Source organism: Chinchilla lanigera, unplaced genomic scaffold, assembly GCF_000276665.1.
Source record: "Chinchilla lanigera isolate Chin_1 unplaced genomic scaffold, ChiLan1.0 scaffold00007, whole genome shotgun sequence".
NCBI classification, from domain to species: Eukaryota; Metazoa; Chordata; class Mammalia; order Rodentia; family Chinchillidae; genus Chinchilla; species Chinchilla lanigera.
In genome coordinates this window covers 6669489-6693025 of record NW_004955408.1, presented here as the reverse complement: position 1 = coordinate 6693025, position 23537 = coordinate 6669489, and the positions used below count along the sequence as shown (strand labels likewise).

The 23537-nt window shown below is 42.6% G+C and overlaps 1 long non-coding RNA gene across 2 annotated transcripts in view; it reads left to right on the top strand.

The window, feature by feature from the left end:
* The first annotated feature begins 1565 nt into the window (after window positions 1–1565).
* LOC102026188 overlaps window positions 1566–23537 on the top strand; it is a 56559-nt gene continuing 34587 nt past the window's right edge. Inside the window, exons 1-5 of one of the 2 annotated variants that reach the window (XR_001232044.1) lie at window positions 1566–1726; window positions 2307–2965; window positions 3472–3559; window positions 5805–5926; window positions 14955–15451. This is a non-coding gene — a long non-coding RNA (uncharacterized LOC102026188). Of the gene's footprint in view, window positions 1727–2306; window positions 2966–3471; window positions 3560–5804; window positions 5927–14954; window positions 15452–23537 lie in introns of those variants that run through there. The other variant, XR_001232045.1, reaches the window with a different exon arrangement.

The following is a 23537-nucleotide window of genomic DNA, read 5'->3' as shown; positions in this document are numbered from 1 at the left end:
CCGACTTGACACTGTTTCGACCAGACATCACTTACAAACATATCTCCGTGACCTTCTGCTCACTTCCCGAACCTGCTCACTGCTGGGTAAATGTCAAGCCATAGAAAATTCTGCCTTGGGAACAAGGTGCAGAAATCATTTAATTCCATGTAAATGTCCCCTTAATAAGCATGGAGACAAACCATACTTGCCTGTGTAAGGATCTGCTGTGTAAGGCTAGAATGTCCCTAAATAGAATATGGCTCCAGGTTTTCCATGGGGCACCTGCATCAGCAATTCTGTAAGGAAGTCGCCAAGGGAAAGCAACTTTCTCTCAGGCATCCTTTGCCCCTAGCAAATCACAGCTGTGCAAAGGAAAAGTAGGGTAAGGAGATGGGTCATAGCTTGGAAGGTGCAGGAAGAAGAAAAGGATAGTAAGCAAGAAACTAGTCTCATTTCTCACTACCCATTCTCAGAATTTTTCTGCAGCCATACTGTGTCCCTCCCCAGGACTTTGCAAATTTCCCCCACCTGGAAAGCTCCTGCTTCCTTAGCATGGCTAATGCACATTTACCCTTAAAGTCTGAGCTGGCATGTCACTTTCTTCAGGAAGCCACCTAAAATAGGAATCAGGGCTTCCTATACTTTGCCTGTGATAGCAGTGTTAACACTATATTCCAATTCTCTTTTGACTTATCTGCTCCTCACCAATAAAAACAATAGCCAACATCTATTGGATGCTTAGTATGTATTGGGCATGGTATGAAACATCTATCTAACACAGATTCTCACTTAATAGAACAATACCTCAACAAAATGATATCTCAATTTATGAATAAAGTAATAGGTTCAGAGAGGTTAAATATCTTGATCAATGCACCACAGGTAATGTATCTAACAACTAGCAGAGCTATATTATATTAGAGATCTGCTCACACGCTCTTTCCCGCTGAGCTATACTACATTCCCTTCTACATACTGGGCTCCACCAGGCAAGGACCACGACTCAGTCCCATGGTACTCTAACACTGATGTGTCTCACAAGTAGGTGGTAATCAATAGGCATTGGTTGATTGAGCAAAGGTATAAGTAAATACAGAAGTAAATGAATGGACTTGCTGCACAGTTCTTTTTTGAAGAAATGAGGCTAATTAGAGGAAATTACCTGAATGAGGATTAGTGTTTTTTAGTGAATCAAGGAAGAAATGAAAAAGCATAGTGCACCCAAATTGGCAAGGGAAACCAAAAGTCAGAAGCAGAGAAGTAGAACCAAGGATAAGGCCCAAGGACTAGGCCATGAGGGGTGAGGAGCTGTGGAGGCAAGGATCTGTAAGGGTGCCTGGGTAAGGTAGAGAAAAGTAAAAAAGAGACAAACCAGGAAAGGTAATAAACTAAGGGTGTGACTGAAAGTCTGTTGTCACTTCTGCTGGCCACACCACATAAGGGATTGTGACAGTGAAGCTTGACTGTGTCAACCTGGTTAGTTTGGAAACCACATAGGAGACTGGTAGAGCACACCAGTGGGTGTGTCCGGGTGTGTCACAGAGGCGTGACCTTCAGTACTACATCTGGCCCCGCCCCTTCCTCTCTGATGCTGTTCTGCATCCCTTCTGCCATCAACTAAACAACTTTGCTCTACCATGCCTTTCACCATGATGTTTCTGCCTTCGAGCCAGCCCAGCATGGACTGAATCCCCTTAAATTGTGAGCCAGTTAAACCTCTCTGGCTTTATGTTTTGGGCATCAGGTATTGTATCCAACAACATGAAAGCTGACTAATTCAGGGACGGTTGCTTTAGAGTCAGGGATAGGTATACACAGGCATAAGAACCATAAAGAGCTATACACCTGGGGGATGGGGATGTAGCTCAGCAGCATAAGTGCTTGCCTGGAAAGCGTCAGGTCATGAGTTCGATTCTCGGTACCAAAAAAAAGAGTTATACGGCTGAAATCAGAAAATGATCCCAACATAAATCCTCCCACTACCAAATCCACTCTACTAAGCAAGGCCTGATGCTCCCGGCATTTCTCTGCCTTTACTTATAAAAACAGAGATTCTCTACATGAGCTATTTCTTTTCCATAATTGCTCTCATGGTAAAAATTTCCAATATTGCAGCACAAGACACCAGTAAGTTAATAAATAGGGCAGAAATAACCTCTTGCAAGATCTGGGGTAGGTGAATAGTGCTTATATATGAGTAGCCTTATTTAGTACACTTGGACTATTAAGGTCTGTTCTTGCAAGATTTGTTTATCATCCATAGCTGCTTAAAATTTTTTTTCTCCAAATCTACAAGTGCTTATTTGGTGCCTTTTGTGTCCCAGCAGTTACTCTGAAAGATATTGAGATGAGTCACACTGCTATTTTCTACATATCCAGCAAGGACTCCATGTTCAACACAGGAAAGCTGGAAGATAGTTTAAAATCACAAGACCTGAATTCAAGGCAAGGTCCCTACCTGGGTCATCTGGCTGCAGCAGTGACAAGTGCCTTGCTAATCTGGTGATGGTGAGCAATTTAAATCACCTCTCAGCATCCCGGTTTCCTCGCATGAAGAAATAAGATAATAATCTTTCACTCACAGGGTTGCCACAGAGATTGAATTGAAACAGAACATGGGAGAGCTCTCTGGAAAACTATAAAGCATATGCAATCGTCATTCTAGAAATTCCTCTGCTTCTCTGTGGTATCACCTCATTTAACCAGCAGGTTTAGCCAGTGCCTAGGACTGAAAGTTCATGAATATGGACCTTGAAAAACTAAAAGAAAACAGCTGAGTTTAAGTGATCTAAACCAATGTGTACTGCTGACCAGTGGCACACAAAACACCCAACAACAATTAAGCCTCTTAGCAACTATCTCACCATTTGAAGTAAACTCAAAGAAGTAAAGCAGCTTGCCAGACAGCAAATGAACAGAGCTGTTAATCATGTACAGAGTAGCTAGTCTCCTCCATACTAAGCTCCCTTAAGAGGAGAGAGGGGTAAGTGTTCTGTCTTGTTCGTAAATGCTGCCCATCTCCAGCCCTGAATCAGTAACCCCCAGATAGTCCATCACAATGGATCTCCATACTCCCTCTCCCAACACTATAACTTTTCTCCTCATCTCTCGATTCCATTATTCTCCAAGAAACACACAAGGGACGAGCATATCAGCACTGAGAGGAAAGGCATACATAAGCCAGTTTCGTTATCAGCCTTTCCCATGTTGTGATTTCAGGCTGGGAAGGAGGAAGAGGAGCTGTAAGTAATGCTAATAGCACCATCCAAGGAGCACCAGATAACAGCACTGCAGTCCCAGGAAGGAGATGCTTTTGTGCCTTGTGGGTTTTCATTACCATCCTGTCTGGGAGATGAGATTCAGGGAAGTCAGACGGGATGGGCGTAGAGACCCCACTAATTCCTGTCTGCCCCACAGCTCCCCCAAAGAGGTGCAAAGAATGGATTCCCCCACATATTACCTGAGCTAAGACTTTGCACTTCCTGGCAGGCAGAGGAAAGCAATAGCAAGGAGATCCGACATAGCTGGGAGGAGAGGAGGCCCAGGAGGATGACGCCGTCCCTGCCGATGACAAGAGGTTGGTCACATTTGAGGGCTAAAGAGATAGAAGTTGACCCTGAGGGAAGAAGCTGTAGGGAGACACAGTTTATCTCAGTAAAAGGGGGGATATCAGCCTGGCATAATAGCTTAGAGGGGCGTCACTCAGGGGAAAGTGGTTGCTCTGCTCCCAGAATATTCCAGAAGTTGAGAAACCTTGAAGGGAGGTCACAGAGCACATCTATGCACCTGGTGATGGCAAGATGACCAGAGGGCTCCCAATTCTGTTCCAAACTAGGATTCTGATTGAGGTAGTATAGCACAGCACTCAAGGCCATAGCCTCTGGAATCAGAAATCCAGGTTCCCCAATTATTGGCTGTGTTACTTAACTTCTCTGGGCCTCAATTTCTTCTATGAAATGGAGATCATAACATCAGGGGCCTTATAGAGGTGGTGTGAGAAGTATTTGACATGGAGTGAGAACTCGGGAGGCAGGTACTGAGCAACCAGAGGTCCCTGACAGTCTTCAGGGATACAGGAAGACAGTTATATACAAGACACATCCCCATGCTTATAAATAAATGCATGTAATTTTATACACAGTTAAGAGCTCTGAAGAACATAGTAGAACGTAATATAATAGGGTATCCTTGCAGAAAGGGCTAGGGAATAGTACACAGGGAAGGGTTATCACTTAGAACGGCAGACTCTGGGCTGAATGTGCCAAATAAAGAGAACTCAGCCAGGATACCTTGGGGCCATCCGGGTAGGGTGACAACACAGAGGCCTCCAAGGCAGATGAAAATGTAGAAGGTTAAGCATAACAGCAAGAGAAAGCCCCATTTGTGTGAGAATAAAGGAGGAGGGAAAGTCCATGGGAAATGAGATCAAACAAGCGACAAGGTCCGATCACGTAGGGCTCCAAAGGTCAGGGAGTTTGGATTTTATTTTAAGGCAAAATGGAAACCATTGAATGTTTTAGGCAGGGTAATGCTAGTGCAATTCACATTTTAAAGTGATAGTCTACTTCACATGGAAAGGCCTCCCATGCACACACCTTCCTGTTCTTTCTGTGTCTGCAGAAGCTTCTGAAGCCTTAAAAGTGGTCAGAGTTATAAGATAAAAGATGCCAGGGACCCCATGCAATCACACAGGAAGCCTCCCGCTGACCAGCAACTATAATGTTGGGCTGTTAGGGGGTAAAAATACATGTTATTGTGCTACACCAATGGAGGAGGAAAGAAAGGGATGCCGGAGAAAAGGAAGAGTGGGAGGAAAGGACTTTCCAGCTGCTACGGCAAGAGTCAGGGAAGAAGCAGAAGAAGCTGATAGACTTTCTCTCTGTTTCTCCTACAGTACCTTGAATAAAGTTGGTTATGTATTTACTTATTGTAAATAAATGGGTAGACTCAGTCAAGGGCCAGGTAAACTGTGACACTGATGAGTAGCCCACTAACTACCATTGTTGGGGACTGACTCTGAGGAAAAGTGGCAGATGACAAAAGGGGCAGAGCAGACTAACCTGAGACCACATCCCTGGTACCTTACCTCCCCTTTCAGAAGTCAGGTTTGAGGTAAATAATATTATCCTTCATCAGATCCCACACTGCCTCTTTGACTCCTTGGCAGATATACAACATTGTCTTTACAACAAGAGGCTACAGAAATACCTAGACATAGGCAGTTGGGTTTTAGGCTCCAGTGGCTAACCCTGGTCATCTCCAGCCAGACATCGCTAACCTCCACTTGGACATTAGGTGCCTCCTGTACAGTCACTCATCAGCAAATATTCACTAAGCACCTACCAGTATGGGGCACAGAGGCAAGTGCTGGCAGCACAGAAGTAAACCAGAGAGACAACCTCCCATTCTGTTCTGCCACATTAGCCAGCAACAATGCACAAGACAGACCGGGCTCCTACTCTTGTAGACAAGCATCATTTCAGATCCTGATAAGAGCCCTTCAGAAACTAACAGTGTAATATAATAGAGCATCCCTGAGGAAAGGACAAGGGGACATAAACTAGGACAGGTGAGGAAGCAGATATTCTGATAGGAAGAAAACAGAGACCTTAAACAAAGGAAATGTTTCAGACAGTGATGAATGCTACAGCAAAAAATAAAGCAGGAAAGGGGGAGCAATCGTAGGAAGGAGCTTGAGAAGCAGATTTCTGTGAGGGATATCTAAGCAGTTGTGAATCCGAGACCGGTTGACTTTTTAAATATGGCGATAAGGAAAAGGACAGAGTCAAGGATATCTCCTCCATTTCTGGTTTGTGCAACAGACACTGGTGCAATTTACTAAGGAAAGGAACACCATGGAGCCAAACTTGTGGGAAGAAGACCCCGACTTGGCTTCTGAACATTCCTTTGTGATGTTCAGATAGTGCTCTCAGGTAAAGAGAAGGTAGGTGTCAGCAGCACACAGATGGTAAGTGAAATTCGGAGCATGGATGAGAGTTGGTAAGAATCAGAAGGCCTACATTCAGAGCAGTGTAGAAGCTTTCTGCTCATAACCTAGACTCATTCCATTTTTCTGCTCCACCATCCTTAGAAAAGCCCTCGTCCTGTGGTCCAAGATGGCCGCTGGAGCTCTAGCTTTTAAGGGTGGTCAGTAAACACTGGTGTTTCCTCTCTACCTTTGGTTTGCCCTAAGATCTTGTAAAACTCTTCTCCTCTCCAAAGACCTGTTTTCCCATCTGATATGTTTTCCTTGTTGTTCTAATGCAATCTGACTCTACCCAAATGAAGGTTGAGTGGCTTCCATCCAATGCAGGGATCCTGCCCTCCTGTGACTTCGTCACACAAATAGGGTACTCATTCTACTGAGAAACTGACCTTTAAATATTCTATTTTCTTATTGGTGCTTAGGATATGAGCTCTCCAGGGAACTCCGAGGGTAATTGCTTTTGCCTGCGCTTGGGAAGGGGCTGACTTTGATACAAAGCTGCTCTCGCCTGCAAAGTTTAATTTAGCTCTTTTGTCTACATTAAATTCCCTGGGAATCATCCTTTATGTGGTGCCAAACATATCACATGGCTGGCCATTTCTAGCTGAATTTAGACTTGCCCTTTTAGCTAAGGATCCTGGTTGCTCTAACTGCCAGGGTCAAGCAAGCTGACTTCCATTTCCCTTGGGATCCTGTCCCTGGGAACTGTGGGTAATCTGAACCCGCCACTGGGTGTCAGCATTGCTTTGTCCAATTAAAGGGGGAATAAGAGACATTTGTGTGGTTTGGGAGTTCTTTATGCAGTAAGTTTGGGCTCCAAGATGAACACAAGCACTTTACAATGCACATGTCACGGGATTCACATTTCTGTTGTACCAGGGGGATCATTATCGTTACATCGAGGTTCTCCTGGCTCATTTCAGCTGTGCTCTGTCCTCCACCTGGATCACTGTCACAATCCCCATTTTCAATTCTGAGTCCCTCAAGTCTATCCTTTTCATCAGGTTACACACAGGACTATAACAGGCTCATTGGTAGCATAATGACCTCCGCTGTCACTGGAGGTTTGGAAACAGACAATAGAATACCACCTGGCAGGAAGTTTTCCACAATACATAAATACAAATATATAGCTTACAAATATAAATACAAACATGTACATGTTCACTGTGTATGTAGGCGTGTACACACATTTATATGGCTACATTATACTAGATTAGATATGATATCTTTTTAAAAATCTTGCCCACCCACCCTTGCCTCCAAACTTGAATCTAGCGCTGTCTTTTTCCTGTTTCAGAGCTGTCAGTGGCCCCCTGCCATCCATAACAATGTAAAATCTCATAGCTGCCCAGCTTGGAAACACAGCTTCTACTCCCGGCTGTCCAGGACTCCTCAGCCTTACTTCCCATAGCAAACATCAGTTTTTAGCAAGAAAGAACTAATTTCACATTCTCTGTGCCTTTGCTCACATCCAGCCCCACTCTTCTCCCCGGGGCCACCTCCATTCATCCTCCCAGAGGCTCCTCCAGGGAGCTTCCTGGGAATTCTTCCACCTCTCAGCCTAAGCTTTCTGTAGAATCCTAGAGCACATGGACTAAGGAGACGACACACCCTACTTGTAGTGTACCAAGGTTAGCTGTTACGTGTCTGCCATGCCCTAGATTATAAATACTCTAGAAGACACTTTGAGCTTTTCATCTCTGCATCTCTGGCTCCTGCCACTGTGTCAGGCAGGTAGCTGATACTTAGCAACTGTGTGGTTTAACAGAATTCAATGAAATCTGTGATGCTATTAAGCTTATTTCGCTGAGTCGCCCTCACTTGTAGTCCTAGTGGCAGTCACCTGGGTTCAGAATTTTCCTAACTTGTCACTTCCTTCATGGGATGATTCCTGCCATATTTGCATACCCTGAGCTACTCTTTTGAAAAACTTTTCCTTTACATCCACTTACATTTGTCTCAAGCAAATTTGTTTTATATGGAAACCTTGTATTATACACCCATATTTCTTGCACATAAAGAAGACAGCTTAAAAACTGTCAAAGAAAGATGTTCTATTAAATCAAGCTACATAATCTTCCCTACATACTCGATATGCTGAGACCATTAGCGAACTGCTCATCCCTTCTGAATCACACTTCTTTGTCACATGACTTGAGTTCCTTTAGATGAACAGGAAAATTCTAAATCTCTTGATTCTGAATTAAGCCATAGCATCTGCTGTACCCAAGCTTGTGGCAGTAGATCTAAGACATATGCAGACATGAAAAGCTCTTGCATGGCTGGGTCACTTCTCTGTAATGAGAACATGGTCAAGATAGCCTCTTGGAAGATATGAGAAATACATGAAACAGTGCACAGTGACCTGAGCTGAGTCAGCTGAGACTCTGACCAGCAGACATGAAGACAAGTCCAAATCAACACCAAAGGAACCCAGGCCTTAATGGCTGACATGCTGACTACATAGATAAACAAAAGTTTATGGTTGAAAGACAGGATACTTTTAGGAATGTTTGCTGCATACATGGATGTGGCATAGATAACTAATATATTTGCCAAGGCTCTGAGACAAAGCACTTTTTTCTCTTTGTTAAGAACGTAGATGAGAAAGTGGTTAAGGGGTGTTAAAATATTAGCACCCAACTGCAAATGCCTTCATGAATCATATAGGAAGAAACAGAACTGAAACCGGAATAACTGTCTCACTTCATAATTCAATGTGATTCATCATAATTTACACCTCAAGTAGTCTCTGCACCCTTCCCGTACTTTAAGATGGACTGCCCAAGTTCTTACCGTTTTTATTTGTGGACAAAGGACATTGCTTCCTGTGGAGGACCATCTGAATGACTCTTCTTGAAAGAAGAGCAATTATCCCATCTTGGCTAAACCTGACCCAATTTCCATGTATTGATATGTACAGAGCTGGGTAGGACTTTTCCTTATCCTTTCAATTGGCTTTAAGAAAAACAAAGCAGTCCAGCCAAGGTGCTGATGTGTAGTCTTTGAAGTAAGGTGACAGGTCAGCATTATCCCACCCCTATAGCTCCCCAAAACCGTGTGTGAGCCAGGTAGGATGGAGAGCCGTGCTCCACACTGTGGGTTGGAATCAGCCTCCAGATAAGAAGCTATGTCTTCCCAGGGCATAAAAGATTACACATCAGAGCTGAAGCACGGAACCTAAAACATCACATACTACCTGGAATTGTGTTATGCAGGTTACTCCTCCTGTAGATCCTTCTCTGTGCATATTGCAAAGGTGATTTCAGACTACCTACCTACCGCAGCTCACAGCACTCATCTACTACCCGCCATTCTCACAGTCACTCATCCCTGAGCCACTCCCTTCTTCATGAACTAAAATAACCTGAGTTCAGCCCTGGGTTGAGGCCTTTGTTCTGGTTAGCCTACCTTTGTTCTGGTTATCCTACCTGGACTTAGGACCCCCATGGCTCCCCACAACCACAAATATGCCTTCATGTCTTTATTCTCGCCATTGTTGCACTGGAAGTGGTTAGTTGGAATTAATTCACTAGAATTCCAATAACTTTCCATAGGATTACAAATACAAACTTCTCGGACCACAAAGAGGACAGTGAAGGGCTCTCTATAGTTTCCAAAATGGCCTTAGGCTTACTGTCTAAAAAGTAAAGTCAATATTTGATTCAAATTCCAGGTGCTCTGTGATCTGGATCCAATCTTGCCCCTCCAAACTTGTTCCCACTGCTGTGCACTTTTCACGACCAGCTGGACAACCCAGTTTACCCAGTGTTTACTGAGCACTTGTTGCCCAGTCAGAGCTGGACACCCAGCTACAAGGTGGGGGAAAGGTGATGGTATAGACAGAGCCTTTCTTTTTCACAAAGCTCTTGGCTGGTAAGTAAAACATAAACAAGCACATAACTAATAGATTGTGTAAAAGGTAGGTCCAGAAAGCTATACACACCCAGAAGATTGGTATCTAATGCAAATAGGAGAAAGGAAGCTGGGGATATAGCTCAGTGGCATAAACACCTGCCTGGCAAGTGCAAGGTCCTGAGTTCGATTCCTGGCACCAACAAAGCAAATAGGAGAAAGGAAAAACTGATCAGAGGATCGCAAGAGGAGATGATGTCTTTAGGCATAATGAAGCCTCTCCAGATTTTTCCACTACAAGCTGGAGTAACTAACTATGCACCTCCTTGAACCTCTATATCATTTCATATGCTATTCACCTTTCACTTATCCATTTTCTTAGACCCTCAGCTCTCAGAGCACTGATCATTCATCTTTGCACCAACAGTAGCAGTAGATCACGAGGTGAACACTGGACACTAACATGTTTGGTTGGTGGATGGATGATGGATGAATGAAGGTCTTGAGGGCAACAAATTAGAAGAAATTTTGACACCCTTTTAGTCACTCCCTTTCCTTGGCTGCCTCATCATGTGGTTCCCAAATCTAGCAGCATATAAGGTTGAGCCAGGGGCTTTAAAGTATATATTCCTGGACTATACTTCCTTAGGTCTTCTGATTCAACAGATATGGGGATCTGGGAATCTGTATTTTAGTGTACCCACCACAGGGTTCCCATTCATCTGTGATCCAAGGACCAATGTTTAGGGAATGTCAGTCTGACTCACCTGAGCATCACATTGGCACCATACTCTCAGCTGTTCTATTTTTGCAGTGCTCAGTATCCCTTTCAGGAACGGCTCAACTTATTCAGATAGCCTGTAAGAAGAAAATATCACCAGGACTTACACATTTCCAAAGAGAGCTGTATCAATAGTAATATCAATAATGTGCTGGCATGTACTAAGTACCTAACAGGTATCAGGTATTCTGCTAAGTGCTTCTGGGAATAGTGGCTCATTTTGTCCTATTAGCAACCCTAATACAATGGGTACTATAACCAATGAAGACATAGAGACACAGAAAGATCAAGTAGCCTGTGAGTGGTGAGACTGATTTCACAGGCAGGTCAATGTCACCTCAGAGCTCCAGGATCATAATACGTGAATGTGATGTCCAGATCATTACACATGTACCATGGTAATAAGTGACTAAGTGGGAGGGGGTCAGCCTAAGGAAGGATGAAGCCCAGCTAGATCCAAGGAGCTTCATGGAGGAGAACTTAGGGAAATGGAAACAGAATCAGACACAGAGTGAGCATTCTGCATTCCATTCCCAGCACTGTGAATAGCAATGACAGAAATAGTAAATGTCTTAGGGGTAGGCAGAGAGGTCACGAAAAAAAACCAAACTGCAAGGGAAATACTTCAAAGAATCAACAACTGGGATCTCATCTTATTGAAAAGTTTTTGCACATCTAAAGAAATCGCCAATAGAGTAAAAAGAAAACCCATGATTTGGGAAAAAATTTCAGCCAATTGCCCCTCAGACAAAGGACTTCTATCTAGAACATATAAAGAATTTTTTAAAAAATCAGGCCTTCAAAATTCAAAGACCCAGTCCAAAAACTGGACATCTGGGATGAAAACACACTTCTCAGATGAAGAAATACTAATGGCGAATAAATACTTGAAAAAATGTTCAATATCATTAGTCATTTGAGAAATGTCAATTAAAACAACTCTGAGATTCCATCTCACCCCAGAAAGAATGGCTATCATCAAGAAATCAACCAATAACAAATTCTGGAGAGGCTGTGGGGAGAAAGGAAGACTACTGCACTGCTGGTGAGAGTGTAGACTGGTGAAACCACTGTGGAAATCTGTTTGGAGATTTCTCACAAAACTAGGATTAGAAGTCCCACTTAACCCAGCTATTCCCCTTCTGGGTATTTTCCCAGAAGAATTAAAGACATCATACCACAGCGATATATGTGCACCCATGTTTATAGCAGCACAATTTACTATAGCTAAATCTTGGAAACAACCCAAATGTCCATCAACCGAGAAGTGGATAAAAAAGATGTGGTATTTTTATACAATGGAGTATTAGTCAACTATAAAAAAGATAACCTCAAGGCTTTTGTAGGTAAATGGATACAACTAGAGACCATACTCATGAGTGAAATAAATTGGACCCACATGTGTAAATATCATATTGTCTCCCTAGTGTAGGAACCTGAAAGAGTAAGTAAAACTTAAAACATACAATAGATGATAGGAAAAGGAAAGAAATTGCTCAAAGGAAGGAACGACTGGGATGAGGGAAAGAAGAAAAAAGAAAGATAGAAGGCTATATATCTATATCTATATCTATAATATATAGCTGGAATAACTGTACTGCTGATGTCTGATGGTATATTGAAAGGAACACTTAATGTTTAAAATTTTTATATTCTGACCAATTTTGCATGCTTGTTCTGAGCAATTGATTTGAAGACAACCATATACAATGGAACAACCCATTGGTGAATTCCTACCATCTTGTCTAGTGAAACTCTGTATTATCTCTAATTTCTTATCTAATAATTATGCTTTATTCTCTTTAATGGTTTGAACAATCTTCCATTCTTATATCTGGTAATCTGAGCAAAGTAGTTGAAGATAACAATATGCAATATAACAACCACTGTTAATTCATACCATTTTGTTTTGAAACCCTGTATCACTTTTAATGTGCTTGCTTGGTTTTGTTTGTTTGTGATGTTGGTATGCTGCTATTGTTCTTTTTTTTTCTTTTGTTACTCTCTTTAAAATAAAAAAAGAAATAGTGAATGTCTGATATAGTTGATTCTGTACCAGCCCCTGTTCTGAGTACTTTCCCCAGAAGTACTGATTTAATCTTCACCACACCCTAGGAGGTAAGAGCTGTTAGTCCACCAAAGTACAGGGGAAGTAACTGAGGCACAGGCATGTTAAGGACTTGTTCATGGTCACACAGTATTAATGTGGGACTCCTGGATGCCCCATCCAGGCCCCCACTTCTGGCTGACACACTGGACAGTACTTCGCCAAATGAACTTTGGTGATCTATTCTTTCCATTGGTTTAGGTCTCGAATACAGACTAAAGGAGTTGGCTTCCATGATGCTCATGGGTTCTCCCAGTTTAGTCTGATTTTATTTAAATATTGAACAGAAGAAGTACAGATCCCTCTTTTCTCCAGTGATATTTTTAAATTAGATGCTTTGTTGGTGAAGAATTTGATGAAGTCTTATATGAAGTCAATGAATGAAAGAAACAATGTCTCGAAGTCATGACTTGATATAGCAAGACCTCAGAGAACACTTGGGAACTGAAAAGAATGCCCTCCTCCTTTACAAGGACATGTCACCACCAAGGATCTTGAGAAGCTCAATGCCCACTATGAAACACTTGACAAGAGCCACTTCTCCCACTTGAGAAACACAGGCTAGGACAAGTTAAGTCAAACAAACAGGAACTGCAATGCAGCCAATGTAGTTGCTTTTAATTCTGTAAGTTATGTGCTATGGGAAAAGTCATTAACCTCTCTGAGCATTTATTTTCTCATCAGTAACATGAAACAATAACTACCTTTCTCACAAGGTTGTCGTGAGGTTTAAGCAAGATAATACAAACAGAAACATCATTAACAACAGATACTATCACAATAAAACTATTACATGCTTAGTATATGGTTGCAGGCATTTTTCTAAGGAGCTTACAATTTTTTGATCAATAAAAACAAACATGTTATCTCTTCAAAGCGACCTCACACCCTCTTCTTGGATCCACTATGATGAATAACTCATTAACTTCCAGGCTATTTCTCTGGAGAATTATCTTTATAGTGGTAGAAATCATCCCTTCTCACTTACTGAAATATTTCTAGCACTTGGATGTGTATTCAGCAGAAAATTTCTCAAAAATCATATGAGTGAGTCTTACGAAGGATTCAATAGTCAGTAGGTTTGCTGTTATTATGACAGTTAACATTGATTGAGTATACATAGCATTAATATTTAATAATAATAGATAGCATCAATGGAGCACCTAAAATGGCATTCTGTGGAAATGATACTACTTAAATTGCATGGTAACACAGTAAGACATGTAATGTTTTATTACGATACTTGTCTTATACAAATACATGCTGTAACTCGCTGGAATCCCTAATATCAGCTTGCAGAAAAACATGGATCTCCACCAGGCATGCACACTCTCACAATGCCTCATCCCCTACATGGGATGTAATAATGAAAGGACTCCAGCAGTGGGACTCCTTCACTTTGCAGTAATCAGTTCTTCATCAAAACCCTTTCACTGCACTCAGAGTAGTGTGCACAGAGCCAGAACTTTAAGGACCTTAACGTCTTGGTGCCTGTCATATATTTTCACTGAGCTCCCAGATCCCAACTTAAATAATAGATGCTGCCCTGTAGTTCAAGTTTCGCATGAAGTTGCAGATGATAGGTTGCTGGTTAGCATGTCAGCTGAAGGACAATATATTTTAATGCAAATGCAATGAGCTGGAACAACGGTATTTCTCCAAGAGCCTTAACTAGGTTAGCATGACCTCCAAAGGGGCCAGAACTCTAACAGCAAAATTAGAATAGAAAGACTTATGGAGTATCTATGCTAATCAGCCATGTTCCCCTGGAACAACTGTCTTCTGCACAATGGCCAATTGCCGTGTCCAACCAGGGCATCGTTCCGTCAGGTGACTGATAGAAAACGATGACTCAGAGTGCTGGGCAGGCCTCATGAAGGCAATGGCTCTCTGAAAATGGAGGCAGAGGTAGGATAAAAGTGATGGGAGCCCAGGTAAAGAGAAGTTTTGGACAGGAATTCTTCCACACAACTTTTGTGCTTTGCAGTTTATGTTATGCTGCAGTAAAGACTCTCCGATTCAAATTTGCTAAGAGCAATGTTCCTCTGGGACCTGAGACAGGGATGAAAAGGAGAGGAAGACGTGAAAATGGCTCTCGAGAGACAGAGGGTTTTGCCTCCCCCCAATCTTTGCTCTTGGCTTGAGGACCATATCTTCTTACAGCAAAGGGAAAATGCCGGGGGTTTTTTGGCCTGGCCTAAGGAAAAACCTTACCATTCCCTACCTTGGTTTTGTTTCAGAATTAGAGGAACTGACAGAAGTCGAGCTGGAGAGACACAACACTCTGTACAGACAAAGCCCAAAAAGCAATCAGATCTGACTTGCTCTAGTTTATCCATACATGTGCCTGTAAGAATCAACAACAACCAAAGACGGGAAACAACTGAAGCTGTACCACTGCGTCCCTTGGTATTTGCGATGCCATCTGAACAGATTTTTAATGGTTTTCCAAAGATGACTTGGCACCTCCCCAGGAATACTGAATCATAATCACAAGGGGAAACAGAGGAGAAATGGTCTATGTTTTTAAATAAGCCACCCAGATGATTCTGATGCAGGACCAACTTTGAGAATATCTGCTCTGGACCACGGTGCCCTGCACAACCACCTGGAGGGAAAGTACAATGGGACCCAGCTTTCAGGCTACATCCAGCATCGAGAGCTGTGATCCTAGAAACCCGCGTACGTAGTTGTACTCTCTCGTGACACTGACCCCAAACAACATTAAAACAATTAATATGCACATAGCACCTAGTATATGCCAGGAACCTTTACATATATTATCTCACTACAGTCAAAGATTACTGTTGCTTAAAGAGTTTAAAAATTTATCATTTAAGCAGGTTATCTTCAGGCAAAATTTTTAAGCAGCAACACTGTGTAGTTGGAGCACACGATGTTGTTCACACTTTGATTTAAATGACGACAGGAAATGAAATATGTTGCCTGTATAAACTCATCTGTCACGCTCTCCTGAGCGATAGGGAAAAGAACTAAATGACCAATCTAGTTTAAATTTAGTCTGTTCTTATCATCTAAATGGTCACTTTAGGTTGTACCAGTCTTCCTTCAGTGAATTTTTGTTTAATTTTCAGATAAATTCTTCCTGTTTCTCCACCAAGATGAACTCTAGGTATAAGGAAAGGGTAGAGGGGGAAAGATGTCATACAGACATGCTCATGGCGCCGTGCAGGACAGAGGTACCGCACTGTGCCTGCTCTGGTCCAGGATCACATCCCTTCTCCGCCTAGAAGCTGCTTAGCCTTCTGGCCACTGTGGCAGAGACGGAAGTTGGCAGGACATCTACTGTCTTTTGTTCTCTTGCCTCATCCAGAGCACAGAGCCGGGCTGACCCTGGGCTACAGGGCTTCACCTTGCGCAATGCGGGCACCACATCCTTCCCTAAGGCTTGGCCAGAGTCTCCTCTCCCTCTCATCTGCCGGTCCCACCTGCGGTCTGTGGCTGAGCAGTCTGCCCAGTCCCTGTAACTTGCTCTGGGAGACCCCCAAATACAGCCTCAGGAACCATCGGAGCCCAGCCTATACCACACAAGACCGGCAGGTTCAGCTTGTGCCCCCTGAGGGTGGGAAAGAAAGAAATGCACGCCACTGCTGTTCCAATTTATCTAGTAGGGGGCTCCTGCTTCCCATGCCAAAGCCAACCCAGGGATGAGAAGATTAGGACCATGCCTCTTTGTTCTGTTCTGCTGTCCTTTCTCTCCTTTGGGTTTCCACTGCCTTCCAACACTGAGAGGAACAGGCTGTGCCTTGCTGGGAGACCCAGCTTAGTTAGATGAAGCATGCCTTGATATGCTAAACAGGCAACTGAAGGGACAGAGAGGACCCCCTCTGAGACTATAGCCTGTTACTTGGATGCTCTCTTTGGTCTTCTCCCTCCCCTGGCATTCTTAATTTCTTCTTCCTTTCTGTAGGCAATAGACTCCCCCGCTATCTAAGCAAAGCCTTAGCAACTGAGAAGACAAAAGATAAAAACATAAATGGCCTTTGAAAAATACTACCCCCTTAGATATCTGTTACTATATGACTTACAAAGGGAATTTTGCTTTGCAAGAAGGCAAAATAGAAATTAGTATTTTCATTTAACAGAGGAAGCCCGTGAGGCACACATTGTCATATTAATAGTAAATGGCCTGGCGTATCATCCTTTTGTTTATCCTAGAGCTATCTTCTTTGCATGATACACACTTTTCTTCATTTAGTGCTACTTCCTAGCCAATGCTACATCTTCCGGTCGTAAGGCCCTATCAAATAGGACAGCCACCACATGGTTCTATCATTTTTTCTAGCTATTCAAACCCTACTGCCACTAAAGGCCCAGGTCAGAAACCACCTCTCCCATGCCACTTCCACTATCTTGCTCTAAAACGCTTTTAATAGAAGGTCCAGACAACATTTGCAGTGCATCAGTGTCTTACACTGTGTTCCATTCAACCATCACCTGTGTATACCTCTTCTCCACTCATCTATACGATGCTCTGCAAGCTGTTTGAAGGAAGGAACCATGCAGAATACAATTTTGCTCTGCTGGACATGGTAGCACCAACCTGTAAACTTAGCACTCGGCAGGCCAAGGCAGGAGGATGGCCACAGGTTCAAGGCCAGCCTGAACTATGATCTATATAGCAAGACCCTGTCTCAAAAAAAAAAAAAAAAAATCAAAATTCTGCCCTCCTGGCTACAACAAATAGATTCTGAAATTAAATGACTCAGCTCCTGCTGCTTATATGCTGGGCAAGTCACATAACCTCACCGAGCTTCTGTCCTCCCTGTGCCACCTAGAAAATAGAAATGGTAAGACACCTACTCACAAGATTCGTATGAAGAGTAAGTAAATTAACACACGGTAGTCAGAAGAGTCACAGATGCACAGTGAACTCTATACACAAGCACAGCATTTCACTTCTCTTAGCATAAAAGGGTGAGTATAAAGCTGATCCTTGTTCATGCTCCTGACATGAACCATTTTCTTTTCATTAGATGGAATTTTTATTTTAAATAATAATATTGCTGAGATGCAAAGCCAAGGTTATCACCATTGAGTTTTTCAGATCATCTTGAGAGTCTAAGATATAATGTTATCACAAAAGTAATCACTCCCTCTAAACACATCTCACAAAATAAACAGAAGTTGAGGAAGTCCTTATCATCTTCTTGCATCTCCCTATACAAAGAGAACATTTCTTTGATCTTCTGATTTTTAGGCATCACCGTGATGGTTTGTGTCTAGGTGTACCCCTGAACCCTCATGCACTCTTAGACGGGGCTTTTTTAGAGGTAGCCAAATCTTTTTTAGAGGTAGCTGAGTTTGTGATTGACTCATGGTTCAGTGCCGGGATTTCAGGTGCTGGGATAAAGGCTGGGTGATTTCTAGATCAGTCCACTGACTGGATTGGCACTGCCCTAATTCCAGCAGTCTGGATAAGATAAAAAGGCCAGAAAGAGGCTTGTTTTCATCTCTCCTCTATTTTTGCTTTTGCTGTCTTCCACAGCCATGAATGGCTGCCCCTATGCCATGTGCCACCCTGCCTTGGAGCCAGCGAATTTTGGACTGAAACCTCTACAAACTGTGAGCTAAATAAACCTTTCTCACTTAACTTTGGAAGCCAGGTATTTTATCTCAGCAAAGAGAGAAAAGTAACCAACCTAATCACAATTTCTCTGAGAGGGTAGCAAGTCAGGGCTATTGCTTTCATTTTATTAGCACATATTAATTACACATATGATGAGGTTCACTGTGATATTTCTATATTGCATACAACCAATCATTCTTTTTCTATCCTACCTCTCTGTGCACCCTTTCTAGTCCCTGATAGTCACTTTCAGTGACCAAGTACTTTCAGCTTGACTTTGTTTCTGCATGTGAAAGAGAACATGAAATATTTCTCTTTTTGTGTCTGATTTATTTCACATTCCACCCATTTTGCTGCAAAGTTTCCATCCATTTTTGCTATAAATGATAGGATTTTGTTTTCTTTTGTGACTGATAATACTCCAATGTGTATGTACCTCATATTTTCTGTACCCAGTTATGCACTGATGGGTAGTTAGGCTGATTCCATGTCTTTGCTAGTGTGAATTGTGCCATAAAAGACATGAAAGCACAAGTATTATTCGGTGTGCTGACTTCACTTCCTTTGGATATACCCCAAGATGTGAGACAGCTGGGTCATGTGGTTTATCTATTTTTAGTTTTCTGAGCAGCCTCCTAACTGTCCGGCAAAATGGCCTTATTCATTTACATTCCCACCAATGGTGCACTGCCTTAATTTTACAGGTGGCAAAAATGAAGTATTGGAGGTTAAAAGATGGACCACATCACTGAGAATCTCAGGACTCTTCTAGTCCTACTGTATATCAGTGCCTCAGGTCAGCCAGTTACAAAGCAGTTTACTACCCACAATCGCTCCTGATCCTCACAGAACTTCCTGAGCTTCTTAAGAAGGCATCATGCCGGGCATGGTGGTGCACAACTGTAATCCCAGCACTCAGGAGGCTGAGGCAGGAGGATCGTTGTGAGTTTGAGACCAGCCTGGGCTACAAAGTGAGCTCAAGGCCAGCCTGAACTGCATAGCAAGACCCTGTCTCAAAAAGAAAAAAAAAAAAAAAAAAAAGAAGAAGAAGAAGGCATCAACATCCCCATTTTGCAGGCAAGAACACCCTAATGATGGGAGTTAAGAAAGGCAGAGCCTGAGCTAGAACCCAAGTCATCTGATCCAAGGCCCCACACCCCCCATCTCCTCATGGTACCCAACATCAGTGTGTGGCCATGCAGAGGATATTCTGCAGCAAGGTGCTTCAGAGTTCAGTTTGGGCTTCATACAAACTTCAGCCCGCATCCCATCTTACCACACCAATGTAGGAAAGTTCTGAGTCTTTCTGGGTCTCAGCTTCCTCCTTAGCAAGATGACGATAATACTCGCATTTTCCTCACCAGTTTGAAAAGAGGACTAAATTGGATAACATGAAGACGCTGCCCACAGCAGCAGGCAAATAGCCAGGGTCCAGTCAATACAATCGTGGAAAACATTCCTCATGTCTCCAGCATGTTCCAGCTATGCCGTTATTCCTGGCCTCTCTTCTTACTCTTGCTCTCACTCCCATGGGACTTGATTTACCAGAATGTGCATCTGGAAGGGTACATTGAGACCTGCTCACAGCCATACATTAGGCTCCACAAAGGAAGCCTGAAATTGTTCTTCTCTGGGGTACAGAATTAAGACATCCATTACTGCTTCGTTCCTAAGCCAAATCTTCTAACATAACATTAATCAGTAATGGGTCTGACATTTTGATATCCATTTTTCTGATTCTTACATCTATCTCTTAATTGGTTTGGGGCTTAGGGGGGAAATGTAGGTACTATCTACTGATTCCCTAAAATCTCAACAAACATTCGCTGTTGTTATAAGTATCAAATTATATAAAACTTGTTTACAAACAGAACTGGCAGTGGTCTCTGCCTCTTTGCATCCTATCAGATCGCTGATGTGGCTCTGAAAGGTTTGCCTGGCACATTCAGCAGAAACCAACAGCCAAACCAACGAGTCTCCAACACTTCCAAACCTCAGATCAGAAATGGGTTGAGGACAAAGCTGACTTAAGACCTTCTCCCAGGGCCTTCTTGTGTGAATGGTACGTTATGATTAGGATTCAAAGCCCAGCTAAATCTCTGTCACTTTCTTAATGTTCTGCTGAGTGAGTTTCACCTTGGGCGTCCCCAGGACTTTATCAGAACAGATGGGGGATTCGAGAAGGGTGACTAGCCGTCCAGTCTATTTTGGTTCTCCAAATCTCCAGCAGACTGGCGTCTGAGATGAGAGAAATGGGGCTATTTCAGAGTACAAGCCAGCGCCAGGGGCAAGGGCTTCCACATATCTATTTCTGGATGTCCCCTGATGCTGTGTCATTGGAGGAGCTGTGACATCACATTCTCTCCCTTTTTCCAAAGCCTGACACGACAGGTGACTCACAGAAAGTAGTGGTAGTGGCTGCGCCTCACTTAATATATACAGACTCCGGGAGTCACAAAGAGTGACTTGTGCTGGGGTCAGGTAGGGGCACAAAGGCAATCATAAAATATGGGACTAGAAGCAACCTTCACTGTCCTCTGGAAAAACATGAGCCCTTGCTACGTTGTTCCTGTAAGTGGGCCTCCAGGCTCTCCTTGTACACCTCCAATGACACTGAGCTCATTACCTCCAAGGCAGCTCTAACAAGATGATTTACACCACAGTAATGGCATATTTAGGCAAGCAAATTTTTAGCTTCTCATTCAGTAAGAGGTCTGGAGGAAGGCAGCACCAGAGTTGATTCATGACTCAAAACAGTCACCAAGGATTAAGTTTTTTACATCTTGTCAGACAATGATGATTTTCCTCTTTGGCTCAAGTATCTTTTTCACATATTGCATTGTCAGAGGCAAGATAAAAAGTGCTGTATACAAAAGGCAGTCTCTTCATGTGTCTCCCCCATTTAATCTAGGTGGAAACCCTTCCCTAAGCCCCAGGAAAAGCCCCCTTATGATTCATCGGTCAGAACAGGGCTGCATGTCCACTCCCCAAACAAGCACTCATGGGAGAGGTAGAAGATGAACACAGTTGGCCTTGTCCCACTGTCAGTTGTGTCTTGGATTTGGGACCAAAGCACTATGAGAATATTTGTTGAACCAGAAAATGGAAAGTGGTCATTAGGTATAGGCAACCAGCCATGTCTGCCATAGAAGCCCAGTGTCTTGCTAAGTAGGTCAAAGTTCTTCTTAATACTACTTCTCAATGACACATCTCTCTAGCCATTGGTTCAAGATCTATTCTAAAGATCAGAATAGACGTGACAACTTCTATACAATAACTCAAAATATACCTGTAAACTGACCATTCTGTGGAAATCTCCATTTTTCCCAGCTGCTCACCAGGATAATACAAAGTACTAGAGTCACACTGGGTTCCACACCCTGTTCTGCTCTTTACTGGGTGATTGATCTTGGGAAATTTTCATAAACCTCTTTTTACCAACTTCGTCATCTAGACAGTGAATATGCTAACATTGTTTACCTCATAGGGCTGCTGTAAGGGTTAAATAAATTGATAAACATAAAACACTTGGGAAAATGCCTGGTATGTAGGTGCTACATTTAAGTATCTATTATACCATAATTTTTAAATCAGTATTCCATTTATCTGCATCTCTATCAAAAAGAAGTAATAGGAACTTAAACCTGTTTCAATATTCTGTTCTTAACATTTGCTACTTGTCTTCAACTTATATTTGTGCAGTTGATTTTTTTTGAAATTGGATGAAAGGCTTATACTTAACTCTGTTTTATTTCATCGGAACACAAAAGGACTAAAAGTATGCCTATGATTCCAGAGAGGAGAAATGAAAACTATGAAAACCTTAAAGTCCCCAGGCTAGATTGCTCTCCCATCCTCAATATACCTTCCTCATCCTCTCCACTTCAATTTTTTCCATGACTAAGCCTGGCCTGTGAACCCCTTTGTACCTCAGCAGCATAGGGCAGTGTTATGGAATGGCTACATCCCCCAAAATTCATATACTAAAACCCTGACCCCCAGTACCTCAGAATGTGACCATAATTGATAAAGTCTTTAAAGACACGATAGAAGTTAAAATGAGGTCATTACTGTGAATCTTAATCCAGTCAGATTGATGTTCTTACAAGATAAAGCCTGGACACTTACAGAGACCCCAGGAGTGCACACACAAACACACACAGAACTCAGGCCAGGGAAGGACATGGTGAGAAGGCTGTCACCTGAAAGCCAAGGAAAGAATCCTCAGAAGGAAAGCAACTCCACCAACACTTTGATCTTGGACTTCCAGCCTCCAGAGTTAGAAAACTAAATTTATGCGATGTTGTCCACCCAACCTGTAGCGCTTTGTTTTGGCAGCCATATCCAACATACCGGCATCCTGAGCTGTTTTCTGTTGCTTGCAATCAAGAACCCTGTCTTAGATGTACTTAATTCAACCTCCTCTATGTCTACCATCAGTATCATCACCCTCTCCACCCTCCCTTTCTCTGCCTCTTCTTTAATCATTCAGAGCAACCATAATAACCATTTCTCTGCCTGGTTGTACCTACTTTGCCAGTCAGAAGATCTACAACAAAGTAATTAGGTAGAAAGGGCTTAAAGCACACATTTTTGGTTGGACCACAGACCAAAAGAAACAGAATATATTACCAAGCTTCCCAGGAAATTCTTATCTACCTTTCCAAATGCCTGTGTGTAACTTTCATGGATGGCTTCAAAACTCCACAGTTGGCATAAAGAGAAAGGAACTACCTAGGGGAACTTGGAATGTCTTTTCTCTTTCTGAACCCTAGTCTTCTCTTCAGTATAGCAAGGATACTGACACCTTAGATCTCTTCTGGGTCTATTACTTCTCTGACTGGAAGAAGAACATTTAGGTCAGTCACAGAGCATCGTGTTAGACTCATATTGACCAGTTTCTAAGTCTTAACACTTCCATTAAGATAGTAATCTCTGCAGTATGAATGAGTGCTGCCAAATAAGTTAGAGTGACCAGAAGCAACCGAAGAAGAATGCATTGGTCCTGACCCAGGTAAGGGGATAAAATTTCATCAGTGATGAGGCAGTCCCTCACAGAGTAAGCAATTCCTCTAAGACCTGCTACCACCTAGACTAAACAATGTAGTAGGATGATCCTCCCTTTCCTAGTCCAATGACCTAAGAGAGACTGAAACAGAAAAATAGTAACACAAGGCTATGGGACCAACCTTGATCGCAAATATCTGAGAATGAGCGTAGAAGGAAGGGAAGA